Consider the following 15,974-nt stretch of genomic DNA (forward strand, 5'->3'; position numbering starts at 1 on the left):
TAGTCAATTCATTTTCATAAAATGATCAAACCGTAAATTTGAATAGAAAACGAGGGCACGATTTATTCACTAGATGAAAAGTAAATGACATTATATATGTCGGAATTAAACGCAGAATTTCAAACGTGTTTTTCTCAAAGCCGTGTTTTTCAACGCTTTGTCATAATTTCTCTATCGAATGATCCAATTTCTTTGAAATTTTACATATGTATGAGATAGATGTTTTTTTTAGCTCCATAAAAAATATTTCTAATAGCTTCTGTGTCGCCTAATAAAGTGGAAATCTTTGTGATAAGATAGATTTTTATTCTTCATGTGGCGGCTATTGTGGCAAAACAATACATTGATGATTAATTTTAGAACCAGAATTACATTAATGTAGATTGAAATTATTTCACGTGGGTATAACGACATCAATCGTAATAGCCATTCAAAAGAAGACTTCATCAATGAAACAGAATGTTACATAAACATTTTTCCCTACATATTTGAAACACCATTAAAAATGCAAACTTTGTCCAACATTAATCTAAAAATTATTTACAGAGAAAGCTCTTTCCAGATAAATATACCCTCTTGATATTCGCATTTTTAAATTATAGTCGTAGATGTTAATGAATATTCAGTACCCGGTAGACAAATGACGATAACGAGAGCACGTTCGAAGAAATGTGTTTAATACAGAAACAAAATCGACATTATTTGCTCATTAATTAGTTCAGGGAAAAAAGCATGCTGCAATAAACACGTGCCCACTCGTGAGGATACAAGATATAAGGCCAATTATGCATACAACTTAATTAAAGTTTCATTACAATTATCTATTTATCAGACAGAGAATGATTGAGCGGGGAGATTGCCCAATCTGTTCACAACCGCGATTCTATTCTCGATAATTAATTAATTCATTTAATTATCGGAGCATTTAGTTGAGGATCTCAGAAATTCTGTTGAAATTACTTACTAAAGCAATTTATTTAATTCATCGTTTCATCGTTCAAAACATTTATCACTCACTTATAACTCTATCGAAACAGAAGATCGTTCTTTAAATTGAGAATCGTCGCATTTGGACCAGTGCGTCTGAGTTCAAGTAGTATAGGTACATACGCGGTCGGCCGTGTCGAGACGATCACACAAGAAACTGACTAGAAGCGTGAAAGAAATTTATTCTATCTCTACAAAGTGAATCGCCGATACCTGTCAATGTCGAGTTTCCCGTCGAACGTTCCAAGAAAACAAATCGACAATTTCAATCGTCGCTCGTAGAAATGATCCATTCGTCGGAAATGTTTAAGAAATTCTCGATTCTTTCGCGAGTTTTTACGTTTTTGTCCTAAGTTGCGGACATTTCCTCATTTTGTTCAAACAAACAATTGTTTTACAACAATCTCATTGTTTGATTCTATTGTATTTATTATTAATTAAAGTAATTATTATTAAGTTAAAGTATGTAAATGTGTAATTTAAATAAGTGTGTTTTATGTGGATTGGTTGAAGTCTTCAGTGCGAAACACATTACTGACCGACGATTTTTGAATAAACAAACTTTGCCTGTGGCCATTTTTCACACAATTGATTTTAACTGTATCATTCTCTAAATACGTCGCAAAATATATATTAATATAATTGTCGATGTATTAAAAGTCCGCTGATTCATGAACATATTGAACATATTCACACGAGCAATCAAGATAAACTTGCAAAGCTTGATGTCGTCCGAAAGAAAACGCGAATGGAAACGGAACGTTAATGAAACAGAATCGAATAAACATGGACGAAAGAATATGATTTTCTTTGCGTGTTTCTTTGACTTTTGAAAACGAATGGGCAGAAGAGAGAGAGAGAGAGAGAGAGAGAGAAAGAGAGTGAGTTGAGTCTCGCGTAAGTTATAAAGTAGCGCGTAAGATGCTCGTTGATCCGTCCAGCCAGTAAAATTGGAAAACTTTCGACGAGCTGGTAAAATTGAATGACCATCGTGATGTGGTTCGCCGGGGTCTAACGCCTAGTCGTTGCATCCACCTAATACCGAACTCGGAGGAGTAACTTCAATCTCATCGAAGTTGCGCGTACAAACATTGACCCCCGTCGTCTCAGGTGTGTATCGGTACCAGGGCTCGAAGGACGAGGATGGAACGGTAACTACTCTCGTCTCGGAAAACGCAACACCTGGCGCTAATCGAGATGGGCAAGAGTAACTTGGTGAAATAGAAGTTTTAATCCGTTCGTAAGTAGCGATAACTATAGTCACTGATTGTTTGCTGTGGGAAAGTGGCAGATATTTGAACGGTGGAAGGATGGAAAATAGTTGCTGAAATAATTTTGAAATTTTTCACAGAAAGTTACGTTATTAACGGTTAGACTCCAGGTATTTGTATTGCGGACACGTGAGTTTCTACGTCTTTTCTGAATTTGTTTCTTCATTGAAATCGAAATGAGTTGATGCAAGTGTAAATTGATACAAACAGATACGAAATACAGACAGTAAAAATATATTTATAAAATATCGAAAAATAAACAAGTACAAGAATAAATTCTTAAATGATTAAAATAAATTACGAACGTCGGTTGAGATGAGTTAACGTTTGTCAAAATTAATTAAAATAGATTTCTTATATAATTGTGGAAAAACACGAATAAAGATTTTATAATTATATATTGTATTTAATATGATTTGAGGCATCTATCTCTATGCCAATACTATATTAATAATAACATAATATAATAGTAATAATTATAGATACCAAACTGAAAACTAAATTTCATTGATCTCGTAGAATGAGAAACGAAAAATTTAATAATTTCTATACTTTTTACTTTCACAAACTTTACTCTATAATTTATTTTAATACTAGCACAGACACGCTACATGGACAGTTATCCTAGTATTTACGAAAGCTATCAATTCAAATAAGTACATAATAGAGTGCGTTAATAAATGAATATTCTAATTTATTTCCAATTCCATGTACATTCGTTCTCTACAACGTTAAATAACAACGCGAAGAAACATCAAATATCACAACTTGATTTCTTGCAGAGTCTATCTACGAGCGTGTCGAATGAGTTAAAAATCAAATGCGAAATTGTTCGCGAAAATTGTTCTGTTTCGTGGGTCTTTCGGCAAAGAGGCTCGCAATCGAAGAGGTCAAAGTTTGATTAGTTTGTCTGCGTAAATAGAGTAGTGGCTGCGTGCAAATGAGCTGCGACACACGAGCTGAATTTCATTCCAACAGCGAGTGCAATCGGCGAGCTTAACTCCCGTCGGCGATCGAACGAAAAATCCATCGGTTTACGGATAATCCTTGACTTTATTATTTGGAGATTGGACGAGAGGCAGGTTTACAGTGAGTCAAGTGAGCTAGATGAGAGTTTCTTGAGATTTGGAGTATCCTGAGGGAACTAGGAAGTCATTTCGACGAACGACACGTTTATAAACGTTTTTGCATAAAAGTGATGGGGGATGTTTAGTTTTTGTCTCTTAAACTTCTACATCATTGATATTCAGTATTCCTCTCGAAATTGTAATCGTAAAACATAAATTACAGAATCAAATGTGCATTTTTGTTGAGTCACGAGTCTTCTGGCAGCAAACAACTTTTACAAGAAGCACGGGCGTCATTGGGCGTGTATGACCAAAAAGAGAAAGGGCGAAGAGGAAAAACCGGAATGCCTTTATCTTTCAAAGCAACAAACGTAAATGTTCTATTGTCCCATTAATCAACCGCGAGCGAAAATATCATCCTACATGTATGCAAAAAGATTACACATGCCCGTGACACAAATTTACGCAATTAACAAATGGTAAATAAATAGAGAAGTTAATTAAACCATCAAGAAAACCGTAATTATCATACGTCAAAACCAAGGTAAACATTTGCCAACAGAAATGTCAAGAGCACAGGCCAATAAACGTGCGAATTATTCAACGACTTGGCGCGCACCATATTTCACCAAAATATCACCAGTATATTTCACCTTCAACGCGGAATGGCGAACAACGAGCCACGGCATTGAACACGTCCCTGCGGTGCAATCTTTTCCAAATAGCCGCGAGTGGAAAATCGGTTGGTTAACAGTTAATGTCACCCCAACCCAAACACTCGCCGAACGGGTAAGGTAATTACCACCTGCGACGACGAAACGCAAACTCTTTGTTTGCCATCGGTTGGAGCTCGTGGATTATTCTAGCTGCTGTCCTCTCGAAGATGCGAGCAAAAGCGTTGACCCTACTACCTCAGGTGTAGCATCAGGTGCTCTCTCGCGCTGCTAGAGAGTCAGGTTAACGGAGGGGGAAAAGATATAACGCGTGTATATGTGTGTATGTGTGAGTGAATGTGTGAGAGAGAGAGAGAGACAGAAAGACGTGGACGAGTAGAAACGGGAGCGCTAGGAAGCGAGACGAGCAGCTAGCACAGCTGCAGTCTAAAATACGCTGGATATTCGGTGGGGGTGTGCAGGTGGCGTGGACGAGGAGGTCGAGAAGTTACGAGAGCGCAGACGCCGACTGAAAGCATCGAGGATAGTACCCGGCACGGTACCGAAGTACCGGACAGAGCTAGCTCGCCCGCAACGCTGTGTTCGTCTGGCAACGAGTAGTTCAGGGCACGAGCCACGTTCACCTGATTCCTCCGAGCGATTTTATCGAACGCATCATCGACTTTGTACGGACGATTCTCTCTTCAATTCGTCGCGGGCAACTCGTTCAGCCGGCCGAATTGAATCGCGCGAGTTACCGACGAATCAACGAGGGACCGCTTTCCCGCGCTCTGAGCCCACTCGGTTTTCACCTGTTAACCGAGCCGTCGCACTCCCCTTCCTTGTCCAGAAGCTTGCGTTCAGGTAAGTTCTTTCGCGTGGTGAATCTTTTTCTTCTTCTTCTTCTTCTTCTTCTTCTTTTTTCTTTTGTCTTTTTTTTACGAAGATTACAAACTAAGGTGATTGTCGCGATCTAAGTGGAAGATAAGATACAGCGCGCGGATCGACGAAAGTTTGAAATGAATTTTGAAAGTGATTTAGAAAGGGGAGCGTAACCGAACGCGTGGTGTTCCGCATTTTGTTCATCCTGGTAAATGGCTAGTGATTTTAAATACATTTTCAAAGACGAAAATTTCAAAACGAAAAACGTAGTGTCATGTAGGGTATCTTTAAAAAAATATTTTAAATAGTCTCGTTGAGTGCCTCGAATCGAGAAAGGGGCGATGAATATTCAAAAGTTTCGTCACGATTTCGACAATATCGATCTACGGGTTCTTTGCTAACCTTCCCCACAAGAATTCTTTAATTTATCGCGTCGCTCGACATGGTATATGAATGTACCCGCATAGATGTCAGTGAAAACAGGTTGCTCCGTGCCTGAAAACTTTCTGAAACTCCTCTGGGCGACATGTGAATTACACGAGCTCCGTTGGAATATTAATCCATTACCCATTCCCTTGTCCCCGAAACTTCGACAAATCTTAATGAGACTCTGACCTGATGACGCGCAATTCCACCCCCAATTGAATCTCACCTGGTAATGCGGCGCGAACTCACCTGTAAAGCTATTATTCGCTGAAACACACTCGTTGAAATGGTGGCTCGATTACTTTCGCATCGCGAGCAGTTAACCAGCTTGGAGAACAACTACGCGTCTATGATGCGGTATTAATGTTATTGCACTCGACAACGCGGATAATGCGTTCTCGCTGCATTACTCGCCGCAACGTAACCCCTAATCTTGCCATATAGATTTTCACAGATGAACACCTGCCGCCTGGTTTAAAATGACCTATTCCAAACAACCTGCATTTCAATTACACGATAACGAATCGTTTTCCGTATCGGGCTGCATGTTCTTCCGCTTCTATCGGAAAGCGGACTTCCATCAGCCGTTCGTTATTTCATCAACGCCTCAATTTTGGCACAATTGCTCTCTTTCTCTCTGGTTTTGCTGCTCTTGTTTGTTCGACAGTCAATTCTTCGTTCCGCCCGAAATACCGGGGACGACAAAATAGAAACTGTCGCTTCTGTGTACTGTGGAACGAAATTAATGTAAGACGAGGGAGTCGGTAAACATCCACTAGTCCCCGTGGCACTGTAAAACTGTGTTTTTAGAGGTACAGTTTCCCAGCGCAGCGGAACAAGGTGCAAGCGGGCGACACTATGCTTCCTAGTTACTTTAATAACCATTCGACTTCCATTTACTGCCTACCAGACGGCTGGTAGGATAAATTTCATCGTTATTAAACCCATTGCGTTCGTGGTCTGTGCAAATGGCTCCTTTGAGATTCTTTTCCTTGGTTGAAGTTTTCTCAGATTTTTTTTTTAAAGTGATTTATGTTTCAATCGCGAGTTTATTGTTTATAACAGAGTGTCGCGTAGTTGATGCAAAAAAAGAGACAATTCTATGTAACAACACAAGTTGAAAAGAAAGAGTAAAATTTCTTCGTTCAAGACTTCGTTTTCGAAACGATCTTGTCTAAAATGTCATAAATTAGTAATTGTATTGTAAAACTACTAGTAATTGTATTGTAAAATAATTGTATTGTATCGACGCACTTAAAAAATTTTACTGTCCGTGATAAACGCTGAATACTGAAAATAGAAAGTGTTTTGGAAATTTGTGCGAGAGTATATATTTGAATTTAATTCTGCATTAAGTAAGACTGAAGAATCAACAATAAGTTATTATACCTTATATAAATAGGTCAAAACGTAGAATAAGAATTTTTGGTAAGATATCTCGTTTCTCAATAAATTAAGCTTGAAAATTTATCAAAGACACGCTAATTCTTAATGAAATAAGACGTTCGAAACACGTTCTTGAAAACGAGAAGATTTTATTCTGCATTTATTTTATTTTAATTTCTGTACGTCGAATAACCTTTTATTGTTCATTCCATTGTTCATTCTTATTCAATCTGGAATTAACCAAATTTAAATTTTGCAAAATTCAAACACAGAAAAGAAATCAAATTACTTTATTAAATCTTTTTTCGAAAGTGAAATCCAATTAAATTAAATTTCACAGAATAAAAAGTAATTAATACAGAAATATATAAAATAATATGAATCTCAATTTGAAAATTTATTTTATTAAAAATGACTCCTAATATGATAATATATCTATAAATTAATAGTGTATAATAATTTAAAAATAACGGATTTAAATTTAAATTAAATTTATTATTAAATTTTTAAATTCGATTCAAAACGCGCGATAGACTACAAGTCAAATTTTGATCGAAATAATCATAAGCCGTCATTTTGGATAAAATAATGTATTGCACATTGTGTAAGTACAATTATATGTCCAAACTCTAACACTTAATCTTACATTGTACTTTAAATTCAAATGTGGTAAGTGCTTTTCTGTAAAATTCATTGGAAAAATATATTTGAAGAGAGAGAAGTATATTCGAGAAATTTTCAAAGATGAAGCTTTAAATGGAAAAATGGTTATCCCTTCTCCTTCGTTTAATTTTGAATAGGCTCAGCTTCTGGCTGGTTGTGGCACTAGTTACACGACACCTAATATTAATACTTCCTCTTCCTCAGAGAGAATGTTTCTCGAAGAAACAAGGAGAAACGTGCACGAATCTCGATACAGCGTGGCCGATTTCAGGCACATCGCACGTCGATGTTTCCTCATTTCCCTCCGGTCTTATCTGAACAACTGTTCCGTCAGGTGTCGGAAATGGCGCGGTAGATTGCACCATTTACCATAGCCCTTTCAGACCGCGACTCTGGCATAGTCGCCGTGAACGCACGCATGCCACTTTTACCGTTGCGTATCTCGGTCGAATCGTTGTTCGATTTCATGCAGCAGATTCACCAGCATTCTCGTTTTGTTTTCAACGATAGATATATACAACCAACAACGATATTTATGGGCAGCAGCTGCGTTTTAGGTCAGGTTTTCTATCAATCAAAATTTTGATTCAAATCAAAAACGAAAGAACGTATTTGTTAGAATTTATCGGCTCTTCGAAAATCATTTTTACCGCAAAGAGAGAGAAATCGACTGTTGTTTCTTATCAACGTTTCGTATCAATTTCGAACTGATTTTGTAAGCAGATGTTACACCATAATTCTACGGTGTCACCAAAAAATAGAGATGTTGAAATGCTACTTCGACAAAAAGAGGGGTGAAACGTGAGAGAAACGGGTTAGATTTGCTACGAACTTCCGCAGGAATTCGATAAGAGGTAGGGATATACTCTCCTTTATTAAAACCATTACTTAGTCCGTTCTACGTTAATGAGAGGACCGTAAGATAGAACAGACAGAACAGTTGTTCAGGAAAATGTTCAAACACTTGCTGCAATATTTTGAAATTCGATTAACGCTACAACACATGGTGAGATACCTCTCTCATAGTTATATTGAAGAAATTTGAAACTAACCTGGAAGCGTACATAGGAGTTACAAGATATTTATTACAAACATATATTTAGTAAATTGATATACAACACGAATATCCTTCATCTTAATAAGCGTTAAATATGTCCCTATTCAATATATTTATTAATACGATGGCTTGTGGTTGTTTCAATAATTTTGTACTAAATATAAATATTTTGTCATTTCTACATATACTTTTAAATTTGCACCAATCTCACTGTGGTGTTAGTAAAATTTGAAAATATTTTATAATGTACTCGTATATTCGTAAATAATAATATATTTGCAAGAAGTTCCCTATAAATGTTCGAACACTTTCGTGAACGAGTGTCTCACAAATTCTTATTATCCGAAAGAGGTTCCACAAAATTTTCTCGAATTTTCGCGAAAGATATTCCCGATTACTATTTCCGCTCGTCTGAGGCAAAATGTTCGAGAGATCTTACTCGGCCTGTCGTTCCTCAGAGCAAGTACAATTCCTCCTAGATGAAACCGAAGGGCAAAACGATGTAAAAGTCCGTTGACTCTGCGCTCGAGACGACCGTGAGCAAACGACCGCTTTAAGAGCAGCGGCCTAACATGCAAATTTACCGGATAATTCTAAACTCGCTAAAGAGAGGATCGCCCCGCGGGAGGGAAAGGGTTACAAATGAGATTAACTCTGAGATCTACCCGAGCGTATCCGCCGAGCTCGACGCTTGAAAGGTTCAGCGGTTTTTCAAGGTGTGGCTGGTGATTGTGGCGAAACCGCGATAGCAATTAACTGTCAAGAAGTTCGATGGAAATTTCGAAACATTTCGGATCGTACATTCCGGCGCTGAAAATGCCAACGAAAAAGACCAGTGGAAAGTTTTCGCACAGTCATCCGTCCGACCGGAACTCGAAACAAGTTTCTCGAGGACAACGGGCACGACTCTGGATACGAGATAATACGTTTCACAGGTTTCTTATTCTAATTACATTTATTCTGTCACGCAGTGAAGCTTTCCTGTCAATGATAACGAAAACGAATTCACGACTTGCGCACCGTGGTCGACGTTGTTCCGAAACATGTTTGGCGATGATCCGATTAAACGATTTTTATGTAATATTTTGTCACGTATTCCACGTTTTTCGTAAATTTATTAAAATATCTTAAATCGTTACATTTATTGGAAAACGAGTTCCACTCTATTTAATTATTTTATGTTATTAGCTCGGTGCATTTGAAACGCCGTCTCGTGGAATTAAACTTTAATTGCGCGCTGTTCCTTCAAAATATCGTTTAATTTTTCGAGCGGCTGTTCATTCTCAATATCCCGGATTTCTAAGATTCGAGTATATAAAATAGGAATCAGCTTCGTTTATAAGTTTCTTCAAAATAATTTACAAACAGAAAAATTGTTTGAAAATGATTAATTGGAATAAATGAAAAATGTTTAGTATTTAGTCTTCCAGAAGCTAAATTCTGATTTCCAGAAATATGTGAACTACTTTCTTAAAATTTGAGTTCATATGAGAAAATCGTACGAACGTTTTGATATTGAATTAATGTGATGATAATGAAGCTTCATATTTTTATAATGAACTTTCACGACGTGATTTATAGTACACTTTTCCTTCGACATAGTTGCAATCAACCAATATGGTTTAATACATAATTATATTTATAATTACTAATAATTACTATTAAATTACTATTAATTGCAATTATGTAGTTCAATGTAATTATAATTAATAAAATTTAATAGACATTTGGCGCGTCAAAAATCAAACTGTAAAAATGTCACATGCATCGATTTAGTATAAAATGTAAAATGACAATAATTATTTAGTAGATATTTAGTAGACGAAATAATCGTTTCTTTCATAAAAACATAAAAATAAATAAACACAAGCACTGCAGTTTACAATTGCGTACAATGGAATTTATTCGGAACCAACGGCGCAGGGTCACTCGAATTATTTTAAAATATTCTAGAGTCTTTTGTACACCGATATGTACAGCTCGATACGTATCAGTAAAAATAAAATCGCCAATCCCTGTTCCACAATGTACGTGTTAAATAATAAAAACCCGGTTTTCCGCTACGTCGTGAAAGTTCGTTCTACTTTATTTCTATTTCCAGCGTGTCTTTTAATATATTTAATGAGCGACTGAAATAACATTCGGTGCATCGTTGTTCACTTTTCCACACGACAAATTAATTAGTCGTCGGTTTAATACTCGCCTACACGTTGTATTTCCACTTGTTCGCGTGTCGTGTCGCTCAGCTTCCCGGTATTTCTCTTTGTCCGCGGTTTCGCTGCCAAGTGGATTTTACCCCGTTCTACGTCCGCCTAACGACGCCTGGACTGAATAACTCTAAACTCTAGGCTCCTAGGCCAGGCTAGAAGCTCGAGGGAGCTTGAAGATCTCGTGTCACGAGCCACGCGTTGCGAAACAGCACGCGCAAGAACGTGTCGAACACGCTTTCCTCGCTTCCGACTGCATGCTTCGCGTGTATAATTCGCCAGGGCTGTGCAACCGTGTCGCCAGTTGACCTCCATCATCATCTTTGACTTTTTATTTCGCAGGGCAGGCAAAGTTCTCGAATCGAGTGGCTCAATTTGTAGACGCGCACGTTTATTTCAAAAATATAATAAAAAAATACAATGAAGAACGAAAGGAAGTGTGACAGGCGAACGGCAAGAAATAATAGTGCATAATTTGTTAAAATAGAAAAATACACGTCCAGTATGAAAATTGAGCCATTGAACGAAGATAACTTAGAACTTAGAACTTTCAACGTTTTACATATTTTTAGTATTGAAAGCTTTGAGCAAAATTTAGTACAAGTTTTATTAACTGTTAAAGTGTGCACACGTGTCGCTGTTAACAATTTTGTGACATTATAAGTGATATCATATTGTCACCTTTAGACGAAAAAATACTGAAAATTGCGAGTTTTAAGTCAAGGGTCAGAAACTGTATTTATACATCAATATTATATGTATATACAAAATTGTTATGTCTAGTATATGATGTTTTTTATCTTTGATACTTTCAAAATGTAGAAATGATTATTCAGTATTTACTTTCACTTATTAACAATCTGATTAGCATCATACCAGTAGAGGGTTAATTTTTTCTCAGAGAGAACCAAAACAATCCGTCAAATGTGTAATATACAAAGTGTTCAGTGGTTTAATGTTCAAATTTTATCAGTGTGTTCTACACATGTCTGTACAAAAGTAAGATTGAGATATTACGGTGCAAAAAGTCTACAAATATTTCATTAAGATAAAACTGAAACAAAACTGTGAATTGCGACGAATATGTGTGTCAATAATCTCTCTTTCTCTTATGTTAGTTTAATAGGGGATAAGACAACATACATAGTGTTCACATAAGGTATGTGTATTTACTCCTTTCGTGTGCGATTCTGCTATATAGCGACAAACGCACGCTGTTTCGTTTCAGTTTTGTTCCACTTTTGTTCCATGAAGCAAAACAATCCGTATATTTATAATTTATAATTTTCAGTATGCCAGAAATAAGTATTTACGAATCAAGAATATGCAAATATATGCATTACGTTTACGAGCTATGTGCATTGATAAAATGGGACAACACTTCAAAATGCACGCATAAATATGTATAGATTAACATTTCACATTTTTGTCACGACTATTTAATAAAACATTTATGCATTTTTTGCTACGTGACACGTTACGTAATGTTTACTTGCAGAACATACTGATAAAATTTGAATACTAAATCTACGGATGATCTCTATAAAACATTTTCAAATTTCATTTGTAATAACAGACAGTAGGTAATAAGTATATTCGGCACATGTTTATGCAAATGGATATTTTCCATGGATATGATTTTATTATTTCACCTACTGTGAGTTTTTATGCAAATGCATACTTTCGGAAATATAATTCAAAAACTAGAACCACGATAGTAAATATCATAGAGAACATTTTAAAATTATCTACAATTTTTTCATAGTCGTTAATCGTGATCAATACTGCATGTACTGTATTTTATATATTACGAGAACTGTACACATATCTCTAAATTAACCATGAATATACACGTATGAACATCCGCAATTTAGTAACGAAGTATCACTGTCATAATTATATTCTGATATGAAGCAAATGTACGTAGAAATTACAACAGATTTGCAACAAACATATAGATGTACATTTGGTTAAAAATGATATGACGTATAGTAACCGTAATTAGCATAATTAGTATATTTAGCATATTGTAGAATAGTAGAATTGAGCACATAATTTTACTGACAATGAATATCGAGGTTAATTGAGGAGTAATGAATAATGAATATGAACGTAATAAATAACCATCTATCAAGATATTTTTTATTTTTACAAAACATACTGCTTTTATTTATACTAAGTACCTTGTAACTTTTATATATGTATTTTAAAATTTATTTTATGTTTCATGTTTCTGAGAATACAATTAAAAAGATTAGAAAGATTAGAAAGATTCTTCGGGCAAAGAATATTCTAGATATTTTATATATTTCTTCAAATTATTTATCCCGAGTAATTTTGGATTTTAAAATATCCTATGAATTCCTCAAATTCGTATTATCTATTCGTCACATCTTTCGTGCGAATGAAATTAAAATGTGTGTACTTTAAATGTACAACTCAAAAATACTTCTCGTATACATACAGTTTACCATTGCTGTTATCTTTCATTCGTACTTCATTCGTAAAATACACAAATTTTTCAAATTGAACAATTTCGTTTGAAAATACGTCCTTGTGTTATTACCAGAGGTCTGAATTGTACGTTCAGAGGAAATTACGACAGATCAATGCTTCGTGACACCACGGGGCAATACCGTGGGATTTCGCGTTATTACCTGCAATATTCAATTGTTCAACATAGGAATAACTATAACGCGTAATCTTTCAGGATAATCGTATTAATTGGATCGAGCGAACCGATGACATATTCGCAGCTTTCGGCGAGACATCTGTTGCATCCGTGTACAGCGACGACGTCCTATAATGATCGCGGTAAATTGTAACCAGGTTTCGGTCTCGGTTAATGTCATTCTGGTGTACGTCGGTCATTTCAGCCAAATATTACACAATGATCGTTTCAGCAAATTGCATTTGTGACAAGGTGATGCGGCAAACGACAAAGGTTAGAGCGTTGGTCAATAACTGGCCGTGTAAATTGAACACGCGCAAGAAGCCAACGAGCCACGTGAATATCTCATTTTGTATAATATACAGCGGCTCGCGAAAGTATTTGTTCATTCATGGATTCTATGAATACATTACGCGCGTTACACTTCCATACTTTGAAATTTCATTAACACTTTAATGAAATCTCGAATCTCGAACTATCGTGATATCATATTAGTGAAATTTTAAAGAATTTCTGAAAATATAACACGTATATGGAAGTGACAAAATACTACAAAACTCGTTTATATAAATTTATGCAGTTGACACGTACATATATAGGAATACGTGTAATAAGAATATTTACATATATTATGAATTATTTACAAACAAATAGACTCAATAAGCAGCAGTCCATTTAATTGGATACTGATTAAAGTTTAGTTCAAACAAACGGAGTCCATGCAAATAGAATTTTACTGTATTTAATTTAAGTATATATCGTTATATTGATAAATCTCAATATTCAGTGTCAAACACAGCAAATTTTTAACATTCTACGTGAATATACTATGTACGAATTTTGTCAAATACATATATGGAATGACAATTAAATTTCAAAATATTTTATGTAATGTGCACAATGTACGCATACAGTTTTCTACGTCAAGTGTATAAATATTTTTATAAGCTATACGCTTCATTGTGATATATATTCGTACGAAAACTCAAAAAACATAAATCTAAAATTCTAAACCAAATATTTTAGTCTAAGTATCTAATTCCATTCGCACGTTGCATGCCGAATCGCCATTAAGAAACAGGGGACTCTATTAATATCAGTATATCTTTATATTTAGCAAGAGTTCTATACTTCCTCAAAGATCTCGGATAAGTTTGCATCCTGTATTTTTCACTAGGGATGCATTACTTATCGGAGAAGTTATTTATCTTTCTGAATAACTCGGTAAAAAGAATTGGTAAGGATTTAAATAAAGAGATGAGTGATGAATGGGTTATTTGCAAGATTTAACATAGGAAAAACATAAGAATTTCTATTGTAAACTATTGTAAACTTTGTAAGAATTGTGCTATTTGTACAGTTTCTATCAGAGCAGTATTAAATTTCATAATTATCAAATGACAAAAATTCAAGGAATCCTAACATTCTATTGTCTAACCTTAATGTTCAATAAAATTTCAATAAAATCGTGTGTAAATAAAGAGAAAATTTCATTCTTTAAGGCCACGATGAATCTAGTTGTAAAAAATACTTTTCAATATCTGATTCAATATTTGAATTTTTATAATTCTTGAAAACTGTAAAAGAGAATTTTTTTCATCTATTACATGATAAAGTATCTTTACAAAAAGTGAACTCAGGATTGTCAAAATATTCACGCCTCAACCCTGCTGTTCTCCATAAATTTATACGCTCCGAATAAATGTACATGGTTTAAATATTTAAACATTTGGTTTTAATACTCGATATAATTTCACGACATTTGGCATGTTCCATCGGACATCTAAAGAGACTGAACGTGAAAAGGACAGCAAGATTAAAATGAACGAGAACGTACCGGTTTTATATATATATTATATATATATGTAAAATTTTCTTTTTCATGAAATTATAGTTTAAAATATCGACAATTTTCCAACGTTATTTTCTCGATTATACTCTTCACTGTAATTAAATATTGAATCAAGAACTTGTAATCAATCGGTATGTATAAATTGTAATAATTCTTATTTCGATCAATGAAATTATTAAGAAACGTCATACATATGCTCCTTTAAAATAGAAAATCGAACAGAAAGAATTATTTGAACAAGTCAAATCATTAACGTTGGACACCATCCCTGAAGATCAAATTTTCTGCACATTCTGCCATCCTAATTCGAAAACATCGCGAAAACAGAAGCAATTAGTGCCACGTCGCGCTGTGTTCCGCGACCAGAGATGCGGTTAAATAATAACAATGGTATACAATTCGAATTCGTGGAATATTGTTCGCAACAGTAACAATTAATTGCGATTCGGTCGCATCAGCCTGAAACAATAAAGTTCGTGAAACATGGTTCGTTGGGGATGCTCTCGTCGGGAAACAGTCGTGAGAGTGACTCGGCAAGCATGGCGCGGCGAGCGGACGCCTTTCCAGCCATAAACCCACAGGATGTACGTGCCCGTCCAATTAACGTTGCACGCTAGACGCAACGAAACGAGGGACGAGGGGACCACTATCGATAATAATGTTTGACTTCGTGCACTCTGCGCGCGGACACTATCGATTGCACGAAGCAACACGACGACGAAAAGATAGGACTTCGAAGAACGCTCGATTTGCCTGTGATCCTCTCTCCATTCGTAAAGAGAATTTCCTGACTTTAAACCAGAAACTTGCAGCATTACTAGACACGGTTCCCTTCGTTCGGATATAATTTAC

At 35.6% G+C, this 15,974-nt stretch overlaps 1 protein-coding gene across 1 annotated transcript in view; it reads left to right on the forward strand.

Annotated features, from left to right (window-relative positions):
• The first annotated feature begins 4,487 nt into the window (after positions 1-4,487).
• LOC122535253 (ras-related protein Rap-2a) overlaps positions 4,488-15,974 on the forward strand; it is a 46,313-nt gene continuing 34,826 nt past the window's right edge. Inside the window, exon 1 of the mRNA XM_043666638.1 lies at positions 4,488-4,842. The gene's annotated coding sequence lies outside the window, so the exon portion shown is untranslated. The remainder of the gene's footprint in view (positions 4,843-15,974) is intronic.

Source organism: Frieseomelitta varia, unplaced genomic scaffold (assembly GCF_011392965.1).
Source record: "Frieseomelitta varia isolate USP_RPSP 00005682 unplaced genomic scaffold, Fvar_1.2 scaffold_689, whole genome shotgun sequence".
Taxonomy (NCBI): Eukaryota; Metazoa; Arthropoda; class Insecta; order Hymenoptera; family Apidae; genus Frieseomelitta; species Frieseomelitta varia.